Source organism: Hemitrygon akajei, chromosome 29 (genome assembly GCF_048418815.1).
Source record: "Hemitrygon akajei chromosome 29, sHemAka1.3, whole genome shotgun sequence".
Taxonomy (NCBI): domain Eukaryota; kingdom Metazoa; phylum Chordata; class Chondrichthyes; order Myliobatiformes; family Dasyatidae; genus Hemitrygon; species Hemitrygon akajei.
The window spans coordinates 43,262,091-43,271,427 of NC_133152.1; the positions used below are offsets into that span (position 1 = coordinate 43,262,091).

The window sequence follows — 9,337 nt, forward strand, 5'->3', positions numbered from 1 at the left end:
GTTGTGAAATTTGTTGTTTTGTGGCAGCATTACAGTGTAAGACAAAAATACTACAAATTATCGTAAGAAATTTATAAAATTAAATAGTGCAAAAGCACGAGGTGGTTAATCTGATCAACCATTCCAGTTAGCCCCCAACCCGCTCTGTTACCCCTGTCACTGCGCTGTCCACACTTTAAACCCAAGAACCCCATAGCTGCTGGAAATCCAGAGCAACACATGCAAAATGCTGGAGGAACTCAGCAGGTCAGGCAGCATCCATGGAGGTGGATAACCAGTTGAAGTTTCAGGCCAAGACCATTCTCCAGCTTCTGGTAATCTCTGCCCTCTCCCTCCTTCTTTCTTTTTCCATTCCCCATCCTGGTTTCCCTCTCACCTATTTTCTTCTCTGCACCTCCCTCCTTCCCTTTCTCCCATTGGCCACTGCCCTCCTAACAGATTCCTTCTTCTTCAGCCCTTTACTTTTTCCACCTATCCACCTATCACCACTTCTTCCCCCCCCTCTCCAATCCACCTACCTTCCCTTCACCTGCTCTCACCTATCACCTGCCAGCTTGTGCTCTCCCCCCCCCCCCCCCCCCCAACTTTATTCTGGCTTCTGCCTCCGTCCTTTCCAGTCCTGAAGAAAGGTGAGGAAAGGTCTCTGAAGCCAGGGGCAAGGAAGGGTCTCAGTGCAGATGCTGGCTGACATGCTGAATTCTGCCAGCATTTTCCATGTGTGTGTTAAACACTTTAAGCAACTTTTTATAAAGTAACTCACACAAAATGCTGGAGGAACTCAGCAGGTCAGGCAGCATCTATGGAAAAGAATAAACAGTCGACATTTCAGGCCAAGACCCTTCTTCTGAACTTTTTTATAATGCTTTTACATTGTTACCACATGCTGGTATTTGTGTATTCATGCACATTTTCTTCCATATCTGTACCTTAACCTCTAACTAATATGCTTTACATGTAATTCTTTATTATAACTGTTGAATGTTTTTGTCGTGTGTCACATCAACACACCACCACAAATTCCACCCCTCCACATTCCCAACCACCATGACTTTATCATTTCCTGTCAGTCACCTGATGTACAGACACTCCTGTGCCTAGCGTGACCTTGTGGACATAAAATCAATCTGTGTACAGAAGCTATCTTGTGTATTTATATTTATTGTGTTTTTTTAATTATTACTGCATACTTTATCTTATTGTTGTTTTTTTTTGAGCTGCATGGGATCCGGTGTAAACATTATTTTGTTCTCCTTTACACTTGTGTATTGGAAATGACATTAAACAATCTTGAATCCTACTACATGTGGTGAATAAAGCTGGTCTTTGATCTTCCTCCTTGAAAGAGAAGAGTTTAAAATAGTGAGGTGGTGCCTGTGGAGGGGAAGAGGAGAGAGGAATGTGACCAGTATAGGACTGAGCTGGCAGTTCTCGTTCGGTTAACCACTCGCCCAACTGGTTTACATGCTTCTAATATTTGTACTTGTCACCGCTCAGCTGCGGGAGGCAGAGCGGGGCTAATTGGAACACTGCATGTTTAGCGGAAGGTTCGGTCTCCTGCTGGTTGTTACTGGCTGGTTGCCGTGGCGTGTTTTCCTCCCTCCTCCTGAGCTTGTGCCGATGTCATCTGTAAAAATTCTCTTGACGAGGCCAAGTGGGGATTGTGGGGGGGGGGGGGGGGGTGTTGAACTTCAGAATCAGATGACAAGACGGTTGTGATTCAGAGTTAGGTGCGGTTGCTGTCAGGACTAGGACCCTCACTAGGTATGTGAGGAGCAAGCAGGTGATCACCCCTGAGCAGGTAAGCAACAGGGAGGCAGAATGCTTTGAACATCCTTCGAGGAAACTTTGCTCCCTCAGGAGATAGCTCTGCAACTGGCTGTGATGTTGGGAAGCGTATCCGAGCGGACAGGTAGACTTCTCTTCCTCTTTCATAACTCGGACTGTGTACCGAAACTGTGCTTTGCTAACATTTCAGTGTACGCTGGGGCAGAACATTTTTCTTGTGTGATTTACTTTGTCCTCATTAATAGTCATGTTTAATCTTGGTCTGGGTCTTTGAAACAAACTCTGGGTTTGTGTCGATTATCAAATGTGTTCTGGTATCTGTCGTTGGCTGTAAGATATTCGAGGTTTGCTGCAGTGAAAGACGCAATTATGAACTAATGCTTCCTCCAGGCAGAGAGGATTTTGAACAAAATAAGCAAAGAAAGAGATTATTAGAGCTACAGCAGGGAACAGCCCCTTCCAGTCTAACGAGACTCTCCACCCAGAAAACCACCTATTTAACCCAAGCCTAATCACGGGACAATCTACAACGACCGATTAACTGATAACCGGTGCGTCTTTGGACTGAGGGAGGAAACATAAGCACCCGGAGGAAACCCACCCGTATCACGGGGAGAATGTACAAACTCTTTAAAGCCGGTGCCGGAATTGAACTCCGACCTCTGACGTCTGTCATGCATCGCTACCGTACTGTGGTATCCTACGAGAATAAAAAGTAACCTCAGTGACTTACGTGACACTGATTTTGATAAGGTCAAGGGGAAAGGGACCACTAGGTTATGAAATTCTGGTAACATTACCAGAATTTTAAGATAATATTTTTTTTTCCGTTGAGCAACACACACAAAGTGCTGGAGGAACTCAACAAGTCAGGCAGCGCCTGTGGAGGGAATAGACAGTCGCATTTCAGGCTGAGACCCTCCATCAGGACTGGAAAGGAAGTCAGAATAAGAAGGTGAGGAGGACAAGCTGAAAGATAAATCACAAACAAGAAAATCTGTACATGCTGGTGATAGGTGGATAGGGGAGGCAGGATGAAGTAAGAAGCTGGGAGGGGATTGGTGGGAGAGGTAAAGGGCTGAAGAAGAAAGAATCTGATAGGAGAGGAGTGTGGACCATGGGAGAGAGGGAAGGAGGAGGGGCACCAGAGGGAGGCAATAGGTGGATGAGGAGAAGAGAGGGGATGAGAGGGGAACCAGATTAGAGGATGGAAAAAGAGAGGAGGGAGGGGCAGAAATTACTGAAAGTTAGAGAAATCAATGTTCGTGCCATCAGGCTACTGAGGTGAAATGAGAGTAGTTGTGCCTCCTACCTCATCGTGGCAGTAGAAGGGGCCGTGGACCGACATGTTGGAATGGGAGGTAGAAAAAGTGAGTGACCACTGGGAGAGCCTGACCTTTGTGGAGGCCACCCGCCTGGAATCTGAGGTGGTTTTTGTTTTCTTTCTCAGCACCTCAGTTACAGAGAAAGGTTGAACAAGTTAGGTCTTTATTCTTTGGACCATAGAAGGGACTTGATAGAGGTATCTAAAATTATGACGGGGATAGATAGAGTTGACATGGATAGGCTTTTTCCATTGAGAGTAAGGGAGATTCAAACAAGAGGACGTGAGTTGAGAGTTTAGGGGTAACACGAGGGGGAACTTCTTTACTCAGAGAGTGGTAGCTGTGTGGAACGAGCTTCCGGTAGAAGTGGTAGAGGAAGGTTCGATATTGTCATTTATTTAAAAAAAATTGGATAGGTAAATGGACAGGAAAGGAATGGAAGGTTATGGGCTGAGTGCAGGTCAATGGGACTAAGTGAGAGTAAGCGTCCGGCACGGACTAGAAGGGCCGAGATGGCCTGTTTCCGTGCTGTAATTGTTATATGGTTATAGAAAATGAATGAGTAAATTTGGGTGTGAAAACATTTATAATGGTTCAATCTCAAAAAATCAATTTTGTCAATGGGATAGTGATGGTCAAGGTTTCAGCCAGCATCTACCATCTTAATCATGTGTACGAGCCCCAGGGCAAGATTAACAGCCTCCTCTTTGGGGAGAAATTCTACCATGGACAGTCCTAAGCCCGGCTGCGAAACAAGCAGGGTTGGGCCAGGGGCTAGCAACCTGATCCCATTAAAATCCCAGAGCTACAGAAACGCCAGGAGAAGCTCAAAGGACCTCATCCCTGGGGGGGGGGGGGGAAGAGGGGGGTACACCGAGACAATGGTGTACACTTCGAGAAAACACGAAAGACTGGCCCAGGGCAGAGGACTGTTGTCAGCTGCTGTCAGTAGCCTGTGGCCCAATCGTGGAGAGAGGGGGCACCAAACCTTGCTTCTTCCCAGAGAGTTCATTCAGCTCTGAGTGTAGGCTGGATTATAATCTTCTGTACTAAAGCTGCCACGTATGGTGGAACGGTTCCAGCACCAGCTGACGATGACTGTATTAAGACCATAAGACTTGGGAGTAGAGTTAGGCCATTTGGCCTGTCAAGTCTGCTCCACCATTTGATGATGGCTGATTTATTTTTCCCCTCAACCCCATTTTCCTGCCTTCTCTCTGTAACCTTTGACACGCTTACTAATCAAAAAACTGTATCATCCTTTGCTTTAAATATACCCAATGACTTGACCTCCACAGCTGTCTGTGGCAATGAGTTCCACTGATTCACCACCCTCTGGCTACAGAAATTCCTCCTCATCTCTGTTCAAAAGGGACGAACTTGTATTCTGAGTCTGTGCCCTCTGGTCCTAGACTCACCCACTATAGAAAACATTCTTTCTGTGTTCACTCTGTGTAGGCCTTTCAATATTTGGTAGGGCTCAATAAGATCACGCCCCCCCCCCCCCCACCATTCTTCTAAACTTCAGAGAGTGCCGATCCATCAAACACTCATTATACGTTAACCCTTTCATTCCTGCGAACAACAGGACACTTGCTGATGCTCCACAGTCGCACGCCATTCACCGCTTCCGCCAGACCCAGCGTCCAACGGGGCTCAGTGGATATATCACTGCGAGTAAGGATGCCCAGCTCCACAACTTGGTGCATGTTGGGCTAGGGAGCTGCAGAGTCCAGCTGGAAGGTGGCAACGGAGAGGTTTTGTTAGGGCGATGTAAAAATCAGCCGGGGTAGGTTTGAGCGGGCAGCCTCTTTGGATGGAGAGCATGAGCTCAATCCAGCATCTGTAGATTTTCTTTTGCGGGAAATTTAATTATGAAGTTCTGAAAAAAAAATTAGATGCATTATTTTTTTTTGCCTTGATCAGTGAGGTCAGAATTCAGGGGAGCACAGAGATGAAGTAAGTAGCAGAGGGAGGTCAAGGTGAAGCATTTTTACCCAGAGTGTGGGGATCTGGAGCTCAGCGCCAGGAGGGGGAACTAGCAGAAAATCCCTCTCCACTTTATGGGAATCTTTTTCGGTTTAAGCCCAACACTTCTGGACAGCAGCTCGCCAGAGTCCTCCGTCCTGAGCCGAAGGTCGATTGGCCGTGTGAGTTAAGCTTTCACCGCACGACTTCATACGCCTTCTAGGCAAAGATCCTTCCTCTCCCAGGGATGAGGTCTTTGGAGCTTCTGTTGATGTTTCTACAGCTCTGGGTTTCTGCAGGATAGAGTTGCTAGCCCCATGCCCAACCCTTCTCCTTCCGCAGCTGGGCTCGGGACTATCCATGACAGAGTTATTTTATGGGACTAGGGTTGCGTTACACTGGAAGCTGTTTGTTAACAGGTTCTTCTACTGTGTTGTAAACTCTGTGATGTTGCCCTCAGGGAGATGTGCGTGTTGTCCATCCAGGCAGAGGTGCCCTGTACCAGTTGACGCCGCGGAGAAACGAGGAGGCTTCAGGAGGAGCAGAAGTAGGCTCGTGTACAGCTTCACAGGTGATCACGTTCCTCATCCGGTTTCCCCAGGATTCTCTGCAAGGCGGCCACTAGCTAGGGCGCAGTTCCAGACAGCGGTGGCTGGAGTAGCCTCACGGGGCAGAAGCGGCAGGGCACACAGGTGGGAGAACCCTGTGTGGGTGGCACATGTGGGTGTTTCTGTGGCAGTGTCTTAGCTGGTTGTGGTGTCCTCTGGTAAGAAGCAGTCAGCAAGTATACTGCCGTAGGAATGCCGCACTCTTTCACCCACTCCGTTTGTCAAGTTTTCATCTCTGAACTTTCCAACTAAAACCCTATGCTGACAGGTGAGAGGTCCCAGCAACAGAAGTATTTTGATGTGGAGAAGATTTCGATGTTGGCAGAGTTGGATTTTTTTGCTTGTGTCTTGAGTTCTTTGACCAAAAACACAAGAGATTCTGCAAATTAATTAATTTAACAACCTGGATCTTTAACATAATGACAATAATAAAACTATAACACGAGATTCTGCAGAAATCCTGAACGATACACACAAAATGTTGGAGGAACTTAGTAGGTCAGGCAGCATCTAGGGAGAGGAACAAACAGTCGATGTTTCAGGCCGAGACTCGTACTCATGAAGAAGGGTCTCAGCCTGAAGCATCAACTGCTTATTGCTTTCCATAGATGCTGCCTGACCTGCTGAGGTCCTCCAGGAGTTTGTGCATGTTTCTGAACTATTTTTGTGCTGAATTATGTTGCACAGTGGAAGTCAGAGGAGAGAAGTGGGGCTGTGGTTTCAGACCCAAATGCTTGCTGGGGTTTTGGCTGCCTGTTGTACTCGCCTCCTGCCAATCGCTTCCAGTTACGCTGATGGAACCGACTGCGCAGAGGTGAGTCCAGCTGCCGGCTGATACTCTCGCTCCCGTTTCGCCACTGCCACCAGAGATTAAATGCTTCCATTTTCTGTGTCGGTTCTGTTCCTGGCATCTTCATATCCGGATCACGCAGGCTCCATGTGGTGAGAATGCAGCAAAATGATCAAGTACATTGTTTCAGGCCAGGAGGCTCTGCCCAGTACTGCCATGTATGTGAACAGAGTGTTATTATGTTAATGTACTGGGGTGTTACACCATAGATTAGGGTAAACATAAAAATAATCACCTGTGCTTCTTGGATTTGGATCAGAACTGGTTTAGGTTACATTTTAATGTTATATTCTGTATAACCATAAGTCACAGAGCAGAATTAGGCCATTCAGCCTATTGATTGTGTTCTGTCATTTGATCATAGCTGGTTTACTTTCCACCTCGACCACATTCTCCCGCCTTCTTCCCATAACCTTTGACATCCTGACTAATCAAGAACCTATCAACGTCTGCTTTAATTATACCCAATGACTTGTCCTCCATGGCAATGAATTCCACAGATTCACCACCCTCTGGCTGAAGAAATTCCTCCTCATCTCTGTTCTGAGGCTGTGAACTCTGGTCCCAGACTCTCCCATTATTGGAAACTTTCTCTCCGTGTCCACTCTATCTAGGCTTTTCAATATTTGCTGTCTTTGAATGAGAGCACCCCTTGTTCTTCTAAACTCCGGCAAGTTTAGAAGAAACTTTCTAAATTTCAGAACTGTATGCAATCAGAAGCAATCAGAAGCTTTCCAAAGGTTGAACAAGGCATAAAAATAATTGTACTGGCTTGTCGGGTTTGGATCAGACCTGTTCACACTGGATTTTAACTAGAGACTCTTAAATAGGCAAGAAAGAAAAATGGAGAGCTATGTGGCAGGGAAGGGTTAGTTTAATCTTGGAGCAGGTTAAAAGGTCAGCACAACATTGTGGACTGAAGGGCCTGTACTGTGCTAAAATCTTATACACTCAGTGGTCACTTTATTAGGTACAGGAGTCAAACCACCCCGTCTGGCACCAGCAATCATTTCGCAGTTAAAGTTGCTTAGATCGCATTTCTTCCCCATTCTGATATTTGGTACAAACAATTATAACTTGAGCATGTCTGCATCTTTTGCATTCATTTGTTATGTGCCATGTTGTGTGATGTGGGTGATCATGATCTTTCCATGGCCACGATTGCTCTTGGTAAATTTCTCTGAAGAAGTGATTTGCCATTGCCTTCTGGGCAGTGTCTTCACAGGACGGGTGACCTCAGCCATTATCAATACTCTTCAGGGATTGTCTGCCTGGTGTCAGTGGTCACATACCCAGGACTTGATATACGCACCAGCTGCTCGTACAACCATCCACCACCTGCTCCCATGACTTCGTGCCACCTTGATCGGGGTGGGGAGGGCGGCTAAGCAGGTGCTACACCTTGTGACATGCAGGCCAGCAGAGGAAAGGGGTGCCTTGCACCTCCTTTGGTAGAGATGTATCTCGCTGCCACCCAGTCCCCCCAACATAGCCCTCCATCTTCCTATCATCCATGTTCCTATCTAAGAGTTTTTAAAATGTCCCTAATCTTTCTGTCTCTTCACCACCAAATGGTTTTTCCTACCCTGCCACCAAATGGTTTTATGCATTGAGTTGCTGCCGCATAATTGGCTGATTAGATATTTGCATTAATGACTAGGTATCCCAAATGAAGTGGCCACTGCCTACATGTTCAATATTTCGGTATTGTTTAAGCTGGTTAAGGGAAGGTGTGTTTTTTAACACTGATCACTCACTGTACACTCCCGTGTGTCGTCTCTGCTCTGATAGTGATCTGTTACAGAGAAGCATTCATTCCACTATCAGCAAATGGATTGGAACGACTGTGACTTGTTGCAATGATGTGTTCAAATGTATTGCTACATTCTCATGTTAATCAGTACAACTTGATTATCTCAGTCCATTTTCTAATGTGATTCTCTTCTCATTTAAGAAATTGGAATGGTTTATTTTTGTCCTTTGCCAGCATTTTGCAATAGAAACCCTGTTTCAGTGTTAAACGGGTCTAAGGCACTAATTACAGTTTTGGCAATGAGCCCAGTTTGTTCCCTGCAGACAAAGCCCTTCTGTCACGTTAGCATAGAGTGCTTTACAGCGCCCACTGTGAGATCACCGTTCAATTCCCGCTGCTGTCTATAAGGAGTTTGTACATTCTTCCTCTGACCGCATAGGTTTCCTCCAGGTGCTCCGGTTTCCTCCCACATTCCGAAGAGTTATGGGTTAGGATTGCTGGGTTGTGGGCCTGCTATGCTCTCTTTTACTTTTACCCTGTTGTTGACCTCTCTTGTCAGCTTCACTGTATCATTATTACAGTGCCAGCAACCTGTGTTCATTTCTGCTGCTGACTGTAAGGAGTTTGTATGTTCTCCTCGTGACCGTGTGTGTTTCCTTTGTGTGCTCTGGTTCCCTCCACAGTCCAAAGACCCAGAGGTTAGTAGGTTAATTGGTCACAGGGGTGTAATTGGGCTGGAAGGGACTGAGACTGTGCTGTATCTCCAAATAAATAACATTTCTCTCCCCTCCCCCACCTCCTTTCAATTCTAGTCCTCACCTACACACAAGGAGAAGTTTACAGGAGTCAGTTGACATACCAACCTGCCACATGTTGTTTGGATGTGGGAGGAAACCAGAGCATCAGGCAAACCCACTTGGTCACAAGGAGATGATGCAAATTTCACCCAGGCACCATCCATGGTTGGGTTTGAAAACCGGTCACCTGGAGCCGGCAAACAGAAGACTTAAACTTCTTCGTGTCACTTGATCAAAGGGTTGGAGGGCAG

General features: G+C 46.4%; 1 long non-coding RNA gene across 1 annotated transcript in view; it reads left to right on the plus strand.

Annotated features, from left to right (window-relative positions):
• The window catches only part of LOC140718462 (uncharacterized), an 80,697-nt gene extending 75,048 nt beyond the window's left edge, over positions 1-5,649 (plus strand). Inside the window, exon 4 of the long non-coding RNA XR_012096695.1 lies at positions 5,539-5,649. This is a non-coding gene — a long non-coding RNA (uncharacterized lncRNA). The remainder of the gene's footprint in view (positions 1-5,538) is intronic.
• The last annotated feature ends 3,688 nt before the right edge of the window (positions 5,650-9,337 follow it).